This window comes from Hibiscus syriacus, unplaced genomic scaffold (genome assembly GCF_006381635.1).
Source record: "Hibiscus syriacus cultivar Baekdansim isolate YM2019G1 unplaced genomic scaffold, ASM638163v2 tig00116984_pilon, whole genome shotgun sequence".
NCBI lineage: Eukaryota > Viridiplantae > Streptophyta > Magnoliopsida > Malvales > Malvaceae > Hibiscus > Hibiscus syriacus.
The window spans coordinates 1,771,870-1,786,537 of NW_024063507.1; the positions used below are offsets into that span (position 1 = coordinate 1,771,870).

General features: G+C 32.0%; 1 pseudogene; it reads left to right on the forward strand.

Annotated features, from left to right (window-relative positions):
• The first annotated feature begins 2,652 nt into the window (after positions 1–2,652).
• LOC120192985 overlaps positions 2,653–14,668 on the forward strand; it is a 29,395-nt pseudogene continuing 17,379 nt past the window's right edge.

A 14,668-nucleotide genomic window follows, 5' to 3' on the forward strand; every position in this document is an offset into this window, starting at 1 on the left:
ACAATTATAATAATTATAATAATAATAAAAATAAAACAGGCAAAAATTTAATGTCTACAATATTGCCAAGAAGTTCCAGGGTGATACGCTGTAAAAGAATCGGTCACATCTTGGCCGGCTAGGTTCAAGAGCGGGATTTCGCCACCGGGATGCTCCTTGGCCCAATCTGAAACATTGTAACTTTGCCATGAATGCATATCCATAGATCTCCAGGCTTGATGTGTGCTTTCAGCTCTTGAGCAATAATGTATTTTTATCATTCTCCATTAAAGCCTTCAGCCAGCCTTTCAGCTCTAGTATACTTATAAATATAAGATGTCCGGTTGATACTTTCGTCTTCCCGGTGAAGTCTTGTTATTCTCAATGACAGACTAGTGGGCAAAAGTACATTATCATCCCCAAACAATTTTGTCATTAACAATAAGTAACATTAATTTACGGGTAAAATATACTAATAGTCACTAAATTACAGGGTTCTTTCACTCTAGTCATCAAAATTGAAATTCTTCATTGAAGTCACTATTATTGTGAAAAACTTTCATTTTGATCACTGAACCATTAAATCATTAATGGAAGTTGACGTGATATGTTAAAAAAAATCAAAACTATATTAATCTTTTAAACTATATTCGAGAATCTACAATTAAAAATAGAATAATAAAATAAAATTTCACTGAGTCATCATTAGACGTTGTATAAAATTCATTTTACACAAGTTCATCAAGAAAGATATACAAATCCAAACAAGCACAAATAAATAGGAATATTTGAGAATCAAGTGGATTAGGATGGAGACTATTTCATTAGATTAGGTTTTTTTGGCAAATATATAATTATGGAAATAATAAGGTCAAATATGTCATTTAACATCTTATTTTGCAATCAACTATTCCAAACCGCTATATTTTTCAACTTTTTATTTTCTGCTTATTTTGTACATTAAACTCTTTCAAAAAGATGTTTATCAAACACTAAAAAAAAAAAAAAAAAATTAACTATCAATCAATTATTTATACTCAAATAAACTAAAAACCTTTAAAAAGTTGTTTATCAAACCCCCTTATATTTGTTCGGTTTATAATGAGGTACACGAGGTGGTGAGAACCATTATCTCTTCTTTTACCCGGGCCGTGATACATCAACGCAATACATGAAAGGTGTTAAGAATGACTTTAACATCAAGGCCACGTGGTTAAGCAAGAGCCATTAGGTGGCAATGCATTCGATATACCCTGACACGTTAAAAGATAGTCACATACATTCGTGTACGGTTGTTTAACTTGAAAGTTAGAGAGCATAAGCCAGTTGCCTACAAAAACAGCAGAAATAAATCGATATGGATATTTTACTTTATTCTAAAGGGTTAAAGCTCTCCCACTTCAACGTGGATGTCCGATTTAATATAAAAGGAATAGTATTCTTTTCTTCTTTTTCTCCTACGTATTCATCTAAGATATGACAAATTTCATTTTATAAATAGATTTATCCAAATAAATCAAGAAAATAGGAAATTTGAATAGAAAACAGTTACTATTCAAATAAATCGATATATATTACATAGCTATCTTCTATACGAAGTTAGAATATGTTATATCTTTGAATTATTCTCTAAGAAAAGCAAAGTATGTGCGAATGTGAATGTCATAACTTTGATTTTGTGGTCTTTTGGTAGACAAATGTTGTGCCATTACCGGCAGGAGTAAAGCCAGAAAGAATTTTAGAGGGAGTAGAATTGAATTACAACTTTTTAGGAGGGGTTAAAATTTAATCTTATCATTATATTAGTTTATAATTATTAAGAAATTAAGTATAATTTTATTATTATTGAATAAGACCATTTTAATTTGAATTAAATGAAAAATTTACGAGTCCGCAACTCATCCCATCTTTTATTCAGAGTTTGTTCGGGAAAACTTTTTAAAGGTGCTTTTAATAATAATAAAAAAAAAGATTGTTTTGATCGTAAAATTAATGTTAAACGATTTCAAACCAATCGCAAAAGTTATAATTTTTAGCTTTTTCATTTTCGATTTTCAGTTTGGAATCAAATTATAATTTTATCATTACAAATGTATCGGCGCACTCAATTATATATTTACATTTTATTTTAATAATTTAATACTAACATCCTTAAAAAATAATATATTAATTTTATAATTTATTTTAATTATTTAAAAAGAAAATAAAATTTATGACTTATATATTAAAATATTAATAGTGAATTATATAAAATATATTTTTATTATAATTATATTTTTTTACTTGTATTTTTTATATTTTGTTATGGTTTAAATTAATATAATTGATATATAATAATACTTTTTGAATTTATTGTATAATTTAAATTGATATGTTTCATATATATATATAAGCGTAAATATAATTAAATGCTATATTTTTAATTTATAACATAATTTCTATAATATATTTTATATTCTCAAATTCACTTTTTAACAATAATTTCAAACAGTTAAATTTTAAACTGTATTTTCATACATCACTTTTAAAAACCACATTTCAAAAATTATACACGTCTTTGGTGTAACTTTGAATATCATTGTCATGTAGATTTCTGATATGGACATGTTATCGATATTTGTAATATGTTGGGACAATATGATTGAGAACGATTGCAGTCCCGACTATATAACCATGAAGATTCTCACAAAATGGCTCTTTGCTGGTGAATCAGAAAAATTAAAAAGCTTCGTACAAGGACATAAGGTTTCCGCATTGGCTGAAAAAAAATGGATTCAAAGTGAGGATTGTGCTCTGTATGTGACAATGAATGACAGCCCGGTCAGGTCTGTTCTTGTTCCTCGACCAATTTCTCTTTGAGCTCAAGATGGACCGAGAGAGGAACGGACGAAAACGGTCGTCATACTCTAAAAATTTCAAATTAATTATCATATATTTAAAATTTCAAATTAATTATCATATATTTTAGATATATATGTCCCTATTTGAATTGATACATCTGGGATACCATTTTTTCCTATAAGTAATAACTCAAGGCTTTAATATGGTATTCTTCAATTTGTTGTTAAAGGGGAGCCTTTATTTTATTCACCAAGTTGGTTAAATACGCAAAATTGTATGATTTGAACAGTGGCCGACTTCACTCCTAAGAAAGCAATTATTCATTTTGGATAAACATTTTCCAAAATCAAAACCTTTTGGACTATATAAGCAATTAATCATTTTTTTGAAAAAGAAGAGAGCAAGAAAGCAAAATCAACATGGGTACGTAGTCGGATATGAAGAACAAGACATTCTTATTTCCCTTTCAAAGACTCGTATACAACACTGTTGAAAACATTTTGATGTTTCAATATAACAAATTAAGTATAAATGAATTTTAAGATTTTACAAATGATTTTCTAAGTATATTCGATTTAATTACTCGAATATCAAATTATTATTCCAAGTCTTCAAGATCAATTTCAAACCTTACTAAATGTGTAAAATTGTGTTTTATACTTAATATATTTTTGAAACAATTTTCACAAAGTATTTTGAACCAAAATCAAGCCTAAAATCAATTTTTCAGAGTGATGCACCGATGCACCAATCCATGCATCGATGCACCATGGAATAAATTGAACACCGAATGCATTTCATGCACCGATGCACATACTATGCATCGATGCACTCAGAGTTTTATGAAAACATCGAATGCATTTGATGCATCGATGCACCAGCCATGCATCGATGCTCTCAGGCTATTTTGAAACATCGAATGCATTTTATGCATCGATGCACTCTTAGTGCACCAATGCACTAAGGGTCCAACGGTTAAAATATTTGAATTTTACACTTTATGCACCGATGCACCTTGGGTATGCATCGATGCACTGACGCTCCCAACTGATTTAATTAATTGTTTTCACACTTAAACGACTCTATTGACTCCACTAATCATCCCAACTTTCAGAATCATTTGAAGGAGTATTTAAACAAGCTTAGAAGCCATTGATCAACAATAAGAAAACACAAGAAACAAGAATCAAGAGAGAGTCAAAGAGAAAGCATCAAACCTCAAGTTTGAGCATTTCAAGCCTATTTTTCATTCAATATTCATTTTGCTTTCAAGAACACTACTTGTACTCAATTATATTCATTTTTAGTGTTCTTTTCTTTGTTCTAGAATTGTGCAAACAATCTACCTTGTGAGGATTTCCTTGTAAGTTTGCAAATTTGTAATCTTCTCTTTGAGAAAGAGTGTTCTCAAGAATTATGGTATATTCTTAAGGGAGTTGTAAGGTTATCTCTTTGGCCTCAAAACAAATAACAAATTAGTGAATTTGTTGGAAAATCCTTAGTGTGGTTAACTAAGGTAGTGGACGTAGACTTTGGTTGAGAAAGTCGAACCACTCTAAATCACTGTGCAAATCTTTTCAATTTTCTGCAAAAGCTTCCACCAAAATTTTTATTGCCAATTCACCCCCTCTTGGCCAATTCCATCGATCGATTAACTCAATAATTGGTATCAGAGCCTCACTCATTTGAAAGTTTAATCGCCTCTTGAGTCGATTCGGGAAGAGTTACATCGATTATCAAGTCATCAATGGCCTCTACTTCAAATGTCGACTCCGGTCTTGATTCGATGATGCCCGTCAACAAGCCTCATTTCTTCAATGGAGCTAACTATGCCTATTGGAAGAATAGGATGATGTATTTCATTCAAGCAAGTGACATGGGAGCATGGAATGTTGTAGAAGACGGATATATCAAGTCTCTCACTCATCCAAGATTGTGGAGTAAAGGAGAGACAAGAATGTTCCAGCTCAACTCCAAAGTCATCCATATCATATTTTGTGCTTTTGGACCAGATGAATATGGAAGAGTTTCATCTTGTACAACCGCCAAAGAAATATGAGATTAACTACAAGTCACTCATGAAGGCACCGGCGAGGTAAAAGAATCTAAAATTAGTCTTCTAACACATAGCTATGAAAATTTCAGGATGAAACCAAATGAAGATATCAAAGCTATAACGAATAGATTCTCAACGATTTTCAATGGTCTCAAGTCATATGGAGAGATCATTCCAAACGAAAAGCTTGTGAGGAAGTTAGTTTACTCACTTCCAAAATTGTGGCAATCCTAGAAGACGGCAATCATGAGGCTAAGAACCTTATCCTTAACTCTTAAAGAGCTAATTGGTTCCCTCCTCACTCATGAAATGATGCTTGAAGATGAGATGAACCTCGATAAGATTGATGAGACACCAAAGGAGAAGGAGAAGAAGAAAAACATTGGAGTTGCTCTCAAATCCACAAAAGATGAGAGTGATTCGGATAAAGATGACGATGACGAGGAAATGGCATTCTTTGCCAAACGGTTCAAAAAAATAATGATACCTTACCGAGGAAGAAAATTCAAACGAAATGAAGGCCTAAAAATGAACCAAAAGATAAGGACCTTATCATTTGCTATGAATGCAAAAAGTCAGGGCATGTCAAATATGATTTCCCACAATTGAAGAGAAAGGGTCAATCAAAGAATAAGCAAAAGGCTCATGTGGCTACATGGAGCAATGAAGAAGGTTCCGATGAAGAGGAACAAGAAGTAGCAAACTTGTGCTTGATGGAATTCGGGGAAGATTCTAAGGTAACCTCTAACTCATTTGAATTAGACGATTTATCTTATGACGAGTTATTAGAAGAATATAATGGGTTGGCTTCGGATTATGAGAAATTGTTTTTAAAATATAAAAATGATGCTTCAAAATTGAAAAATGAAAATAAGCTCATATCCAAAACCAACAATGATTTTGAAAGTAAAATTAGTGATTTGGAAATCAAACTAAAAGAGTTTGAAAAGAAAAATTTAGATTTGCAAATTTACTTTCAAAGGTCAATGATTATCATCAAAAGAAAATTGATGATCATAAAACTTCTTTTGATATAGTTGGTACAAAACGTTTTGAAAAAGGAGAAAATTCAAAAACCAAATTTGTTAGAAAAAGTTTTAAAAACTACAATCATAGAGTTCCCCGAAGAACCTCTAATGGAAAAATCGTTAGAAGTATATGGGTTCCTAAAGAACTCATTACTACTAAAGATAAGGATATCCTACACAAATGGATACCTAAGGGGACTAGGGTTTTGGAAACTAATGAATATGGACCCAAAAGAATTTGGGTACCAAAAATAAAAAATTAATCTATGTTTGTAGGAAAAGGAGGATTGCTACAAGGTACGGGAAACAAATTCAAACTCATGGTACCTTGATAGTGGATGCTCAAGACACATGACCGGAGACAAAAGTCGATTCATAGAGCTTAACGCCAAAAATGGAGGAGAAGTGACTTTTGGTGATAATTCAAAAGGTCACATTGAAGGTATAGGTACAATAGGTAATACCTCTTCCATACAAATTAAAAATGTTTTATATGTGAATGGGTTAAAGCATAATCTTTTGAGTATTAGTCAATTATGTGATAAGGGATTCAATGTCATGTTTGAAACTAATGGTTGTAAAGTCATTGACATTGCATCTAATCGGATTATGCTTGTTGGTCATAGAATAGGAACATTTACATGGTGCATTTAGATTCTATTGATATGACTAATTTATGCCTAGTTGCTAAGGATGAGCATGATTGGTTATGGCATAGGAGACTAGGACATGCTAGTATGAGCATTTTGCAACGGCTAATTCAAGGTAATTTAGTTCGAGGGTTGCCTAAACTAAAATTTGATAATGAGAAAATCTGTGATGCTTGTGCTAAAGGAAAACAGAAGCGAGTTTCTTTTAAATCCATTAACAATGTATCAACTAGTAGAGTATTACAATTGATCCACTTAGATCTTTTTGGACCATCTAGAACTACTAGCTTGGGTGGAAAACAATATGCATTTGTCTTGGTAGACGACTATTCTAGATATACTTGGGTTCCATTCTTAAGTACTAAAGATGAAGCATTAGAAAAATTCATCACGTTTTCAAAAGTAATCCAAAACAAAAAAGGTTACTCTTTAACTAGTGTTATGAGTGATCATGGAACTGAATTTGAAAATCTTGGATTTACTGAATTTTGTAATTCAAATGGTATTAGCAATAATTTTCAGCACCTAGAACCCCTCAACAAAATGGAGTTGTTGAGAGGAAAAATAAAACTTTAGAAGAAATGGCTAGAACCATGCTTTGTGAAAACAATTTGCCAAAATATTTTTGGGCGGAAGCCACAAATACCGCTTGTTATGTTATTAATCGAGTAATGATTAAGCCTATTTTAAAGAAAACTCCATATGAACTTTTTAAAAATAAAAAGCCTAACATTAGCTATTTTCATCCTTTTGGATGTAAATGTTTTGTTTTAAACAACTGTAAAGACAATCTTGGCAATTTGATGCTAAAAGTGATGAAGGAATTTTTCTGGTTATTCCTTAAATTCTAAAGCTTATCGAGTATTTAATAAAAGAACTTTGGTTGTAGAAGAGTCTATACATATTGTTTTCGATGATAATCTCCTTCTGAGGAAGGATTCTTGTTTGAATGATGATGTAGGTGTTATTAATACAAATGACGTTAGACATGACATTGGAGAACCATCGTCAAAGGAAGAAACAAAAGATGAGGAAACCCATGATCCTCTCGAGAATCCAACCATTGAAGAAAGGGAAGTATCTTACCCAAGAGAGTACAACTATGTCAAGGATGGTGAAATTATAGGTTATCCATCCAAAGGGGTAACAACTCGATCTTCTCTTAGAAATATTTGTAATTATGTTGCATTTATCTCATGCATAGAGCCTAAGAATATTAAAGAAGCATTAAAAGATGAACATTGAATTATGGCTATGCAATAAGAGTTAAATCAATTTGAGAGAAGTAAAGTTTGGACATTAGTTGAAAGGCCTAGTAATAAATCTACTGTAGGTACTAGATGGATATTTAGAAATAAACTTAATGAGAGTGGTAATATAGTGAGAAACAAGGCTAGACTTATTGCTCAAGGGTACACTCAAGAAAAGACATAGACTATGATGAAACATACGCTCCCGTAGCTAGGATGGAAGTAATTAGAATGTTATTAGCATTTGCATGCTTTCATGAATTTAAATTATATCAAATGGATATTAAAAGTGCATTTTTAAATGGTTTTATAAAAGAAGAAGTGATTATGGAACAACCTACAGGTTTTGAAGATTCAAAAATTTCTAGATCATGTTCTTAAATTGACAAAAACGCTTTACGATTTAAAACAAGCTCCTAGAGCTTGGTATGAAAGATTGTCAAACTTTTTAATTGAAAAATGTTTTCAAAAGGGAAGGTTGACACTACATTGTTTTTAAAGCATAAAGGTAAAGATTTATTAGTAGTTCAAATTTATATTGATGATATAATAATTGGTTCTACTAATGATGTTCTTTGCCAAGAATTTTCTAAGCTAATACAAAGTGAATTCGAGATGAGCATGATGGGGGAGCTCTCATTTTTCTTGGGACTCCAAATCAAGCAAAGAAAAGATGGCATCTTCATCAATCAAGCTAAGTACGTCAAGGACATGCTCAAGAAGTTTGGACTGGAAAATGTGAAACCGTATGACACTCCAATGAGTTCATCAACAAAGCTTGACATAGATAAAGGAGGTAAATATGTGGATGTTAAATTATATAGGTCAATGATTGGTTCTTTGCTTTATCTAACTGCAAGTAGACTGGACATTATGTGCTAGATTTCAATCATGCCCTAAGGAATCACATTTACTAGCTGTTAAGAGAATCTTTAGATACCTTAAGGACACTCCTAATTTAGGACTTTGGTATCCTAGAGACTCTAGTTTTAGCTTGCATGCCTTCTCTGATGTGGATTATGGAGGATGCAAATTAGATAGGAAAAGCACCTCCGATACTTACCAATTCCTTAGAAATATGTTGATTTCTTGGTTTTCAAAGAAAAAAAATTGTGTTGCATTATCTACCACTGAAGTGGAATATATTTCAGCCGGTAGTTGTTGTGCACAAGTTTTATGGATGAAACAACAACTTTTTTATTATAGAATTGAAGTAGGTATCATTCCATTCAAGTGTGACAATACTACTGCTATTTGTCTCACTAAAAATCCCATCCAACACTCTAGAACTAAGCATATTGAAATAAGACATCACTTCATTAGAGACCATGTCGCTAAGGAATATGTAGTTCTAGAATTTGTTAATACTTTACATCAATTAGCATATATCTTTTCAAAACCTTTAGACAAAGAAAAATTTTGGACACTTAGGAGAGAATTAGGTTTAACTGACCTATCTTCACTTAGTGTTTAAAATAATTTTAACATTTTTAAGAATAAATGAAAAATGCTTATAATAGTAATTTTTGATTGCATTCATTCTATTAGTTAGGGGGAGTTTATGTTCTTTGGTGAAAATTAATTTTATGTTCAAATGTTGTTTAAGAATTAAATTGATTGATTGAACATGATTAATTTTCAATATATGAGTTGCCAATACCACTAGAGCTAATTAATTTAGCATTTTTGAGTGTTTAAAATGGATTTTTTTCATTTTTTTCATTCATGCATCCATACACTTAACAGTGCATCGATGCATCCCATTGAATGTGCATCGATACACCATGAAGGTGCACCGATGCACGCCTTGAATGTGCATCGATGCACAAGGCCATGCATCGATGCATCCGTCGGGTTAAAAGGCTTATTTTCTTATTTGTTTCAAACCCTAAAACTAAACCCTCTCTAGTCGTACGCCTCTCTTCCTCTCTAAATCCTCTATTTGCTCAAAATCAACGAAAATTTGTCGAAATCTTCGAGCTTTTCATCTCTATATCCTGCTACTATCATTAAATCGTGCAACACAACATCTTATTCTCTTCAATCCAAAATTTGTCTAAAAACTTCTAGTTTATCATATTTTGATCTTAGGACTAGTTCTAGGATGAACATTATATCAGACATTGATTGTTTAATGATTTCAAACTAGATTTTACAACCAATTTCATCAAAAACTCATAAATTTTCAAAGAATTTTTGAATTTTCGAAATTAATATATATATATATATATATCGAAATCTGAATTTAATTTTTAAATATGATGTTTTTGATTTAATTATGTTGTTTTCATGAAAAACTATACATATTATAATTTTTCAAACATTGTTTTCTAAATAGTTTTTCAAAACTATGCCCATTAGGATTTGATTTAGAGAACCTTGAATTATTGAGGACTCAATTGAGTTTTGGGATTGATTAAATTGCATACATGTGTTTTAATTTGCAGGTTATATTCATTTTTCTGATTCCTAAACCATGTCTAATCCCAAACGCCCTTGAACTTCATCGAGTCGTTCTCGTTCAAACCAACCTCCTAATCTCGTTCCTCCTCCACATACATCTCTTATAGGATCCTGTTTCAATATGCCTGAACGTCGTAGAGATGACTTGTACCATAGGTATATAAATTCTTTCCAATCTTATAGAATCCGGGAAAAGCATATTCCTTCTCTTCAAGCCATGATTGATATTGACTTTGAATACCTTCCGATTCTCAAAACATGGAAGTTTGATCAAATGTTTCACCTCAAACCTATCGTATATCATCAGTTAGTCCGCATTTTCTACTCTAATGAGGTATGCATTCAAAACCAGACTCAATGTGGAACTATAACAATCAGATCCTACCTTTTAGGACAATATATTAATATTGACCTCGAGACTATAGCTTTCCATTTTGGGTTAGATGACGATGGTATTTTTAATAAGAATAAAACTGTGGATTATCCCTGTGTTCCAAACGCTAGTGTTATTACTATACGTTCTCATCACGATCGTTTTCTTCATTTGATGATCTCTTGGTGGTTTAGACCATCCGGAGGTAAATACTCCATTCTTCGTGCTAGGGATTTATAGTGGATGCACTGTCTCAAGAATTAAAACAAAATAAATCTGCCCCACATTATTTTTAGTCAACTAGTGGATATCATAAACATTGTTCCTTCAAAACATGTCAGAACATTAGTTTATGGATGTCTTCTTAGTAACCTTTTTATCAAACTCGGTCTAAATGTCTCTCTTGACAATCCTATTCCTCTCCAAAACCCAATCAATATCACCTCGTTGAAGAAAGCATATTAGAAACAAGATGAGAAATCGGTCTTTGGGTCTTTCGACCTGGTAAGCAAACTCTGGGAGCGAGTTCTTCACGAGCTGCTCTTAGCTCCTCTCGTGCTCCTCCTCTCCTCTGGCTTCGGCTGCTGACGATGATCTTGAATTTCAACAGCTTATGCAAGATATCGACGATCACGTACCAGATGATGAGCCTGCACCGGAACAAGCTCCACAAGAGGATCAAGTGCCTCCATATTTTTGTTCGTTTTTGGAGACATTTGATCTATGGTATGCTTCCATCGAATCCTACTTGACTGCTACTCACGAAGTGGTAAACCATCGCTTAGAAACTTTGAAAGCTCGACAGATGGAGTTTCAAAGGGAGATGCTTGCACGTATGGATGCTCTCTCTCTTGAGATGCAAGCACGATTTCCTCCTCCTCCCGATCCTCCGATGGAGTAGACCTATCCTTGTTATGCTTTCTTGGTTTTCTAAAACTTGGATTGATTTTGATGTTTCTGGATTGTTTATTTTGGATCCTTAAATGTTTAAATTTGTTAGGAGTTATGATTTGGATGCTTGGCTGATTGAACTTATTATATGTATTTGGTTTGATTTTAACTTTATTATTTTGAGCTTAATGTTTCTTAATTTTTGCATCATATTAGTTCATTATGACCAATTATGCCATTTCACATTTGATTATGAATATTGATTATGAAACTTATGGCTAATCTCTCTTTTGATCTTTGATCTTAGCAGCTGAAGTTATATATATATATTTAATCAATTGACTATGTTTTTCAAAACCTTGTTTAGATCGTTTTAAAGTCTTTTTGATTTAACAAAAAGGGGAAGAAGTGTAAAAATGTTAAAGGGGATAAGTGTTAGAGTAAGGGGGAGTAATTTTTCAAAATTTATTTTCAAAGAAAATCTTAAAATTACACACATGTTTTGTTATATCAAAAAGGGGGAGATTGTTGAAAACATTTTGATATTTTGATATAACAAATTAAGTGTAAATGAATTTTAAGATTTTACAAATGATTTTCTAAGTATATTCGATTTAATTACTCGAATATCAAATTATTACTCCAAGTCTTCAAGATCAATTTCAAACCTTACTAAATGTGTAAAATTGTGTTTTATACTTAATATTTTTTGAAACAATTTTCACAAAGTATTTTGAACCAAAATCAAGCCTAAAATCAATTTTTCAGAGTGATGCACCAATGAACCAATCCATGCATCGATGCACCATGAAATAAATTGAACATCGAATGCATTTCATGCACTGATGCACATACTATGCATCGATGCACTCAGAGTTTTATGAAAACATCGAATGCATTTGATGCATCGATGCACCAGCCATGCATCGATGCACTCAGGCTAGTTTGAAACATCGAATGCATTTTATGCATCGATGCACTCTTAGTGCACCGATGCACTAAGGGTGCAACGGTTAAAATATTTGAATTTTACACTTTATGCATCGATGCACCTTGGGTATGCATCGATGCACTGACGCTCCCAACTGATTTAATTAATTGTTTTCACACTTAAACGACTCTATTGACTCCACTAATCATCCCCAACGTTCAGAATCATTTGAAGGAATATTTAAACAAGCTTAGAAGCCATTGATCAACAACAAGAAAACACAAGAAACAAGAATCAATAGAGAATCAAAGAGAAAGCATCAAACCTCAAGTTTGAGCATTTCAAGCCTATTTTTCATTCAATATTCATTTTGCTTTCAAGAACACTACTTATAATCAATTGTATTCATTTTTTAGTGTTCTTTTCTTTGTTCTAGAATTGTGCAAACAATCTACCTTGTGAGGATTTCCTTGTAAGTTTGAAAATTTGTAATCTTCTCTTTGAGAAAGAGTGTTCTCAAGAATTGGGGTATATTCTTGAGGGAGTTGTAAGGTTATCTCTTTGGCCTCAAAAGAAAGAAAAAATTAGTGAATTTGTTGGAAAATCCTTAGTGTGGATAGCTAAGGTAGTGGACGTAGACTTTGGTTGAGAAAGTCGAACCACTTTAAATCACTGTGCAAATCTTTTCAATTTTCTGCAAAAGCTTCCACCAAAATTTTTATTGCCAATTCACCCCCTCTTGGCCAATTCTAGCGATTGATTAACTCAACAAACACACTTACTCACATGTTTACATTAAATTATTCTAAATAAGATAAATTTAACATGTATAAATAAGTTGTCGACTGAATTACGAGTAAAATAATAATTTAAGGAGTAACAATAAACTAAGATTCATTAAGTATTTTTGATCTATTTTGTATTAATAATTTAATTTTACACAATTAATTTTTTTTATAATTTTTTAAAGTTTATATTCTCTAATATAAAATCTTATATTTATTTTTGCACATAAGATATTGTTGTGAGGTTGCTAGTTAGTTAGAAAAATCATTTTTAGAATAACTAATTAGTTAAAGGGTAGTTAATTATATTTGTATATATATCACAGTTGTAGAAGAAAAAAGACACACGATCAAGTTCTTTTTTCCAAACATATTGAGTTTCTTCTTCTTCTACCTTTATCACCTTAGTATCTATAGTTTTTTCAACCACATTCAATATTGTAGTATCATCTTTGACATGGTATCAGAGCGAAGAATGGTGATCTTTTTCTGGCTAGAACGTTGTTCTGATTGTCTGAGTTTCTGTGCGTAAGCCATGCCTGGTTCATTTTGTTTACTATTTCTTCTCTTTTCTTGCGTGTTTCTTGTTTTCTTTTACTTTATAATGGTGAATCTTCAAGATATTCAAATTGATCATTCTCATCAACTTTATTTGCATCCTTCGGATACGCCGGGAACGTTGTTAGTTTCTCATCAGCTTACAGAAATTGATAATTACAATCATTGGAGTAGATCAATGAGAATAGTTTTGCTTGACAAGAATAAAATTGGCTTTGTTGATGGTTCTTGTACTTGTGATGGTACAATACTTGAGTTACAATCATAGTGGGATCGATGTAACACACTTGTGTTATATTGGATCCTGAATACTGTAAGCCAAGAACTTTTAGTTGGGATCGTTTTCGCGTCAAGTGCTTCTTTGATGTGGACAAACCTGAAAGGGCGTATTGATAAAATAGACATCTCGAGGATATTATTCTTGCATCGGGAGATTGTTACACAAGATCAAGGTACATCTATAATCTTTGCTTATCATACAAAACTTCGATTGTTGTGAGATGAATATGACACCATAGCTCCTTTAGCGTTGTGTGGTTGTGAAGCATCAAGGATGAATACAGAACATGTAAAGTGTCAAAGATTGTTTCAGTTTCTTATGGGCTTGAGTGAGTCCTATTCAATGGTTCGTAGTCAAATCCTTTTAATGAGTCTTTTACCATCCGTGAATCAAGCATATTCTATGCCTATTCAAGAAGAGACACAACGACAAAATTCAAGAAAAGTGTTGATGATTTCTGAACCAACTGATTTATACTCAAATTCCTCCAACATACAATTAAAAAGAAAGTTTAATGTTGTATGTAATTATTGCCATATCAAATGACACAAGAAAAAGTTGTGTTACAAATTGATTGGTTATC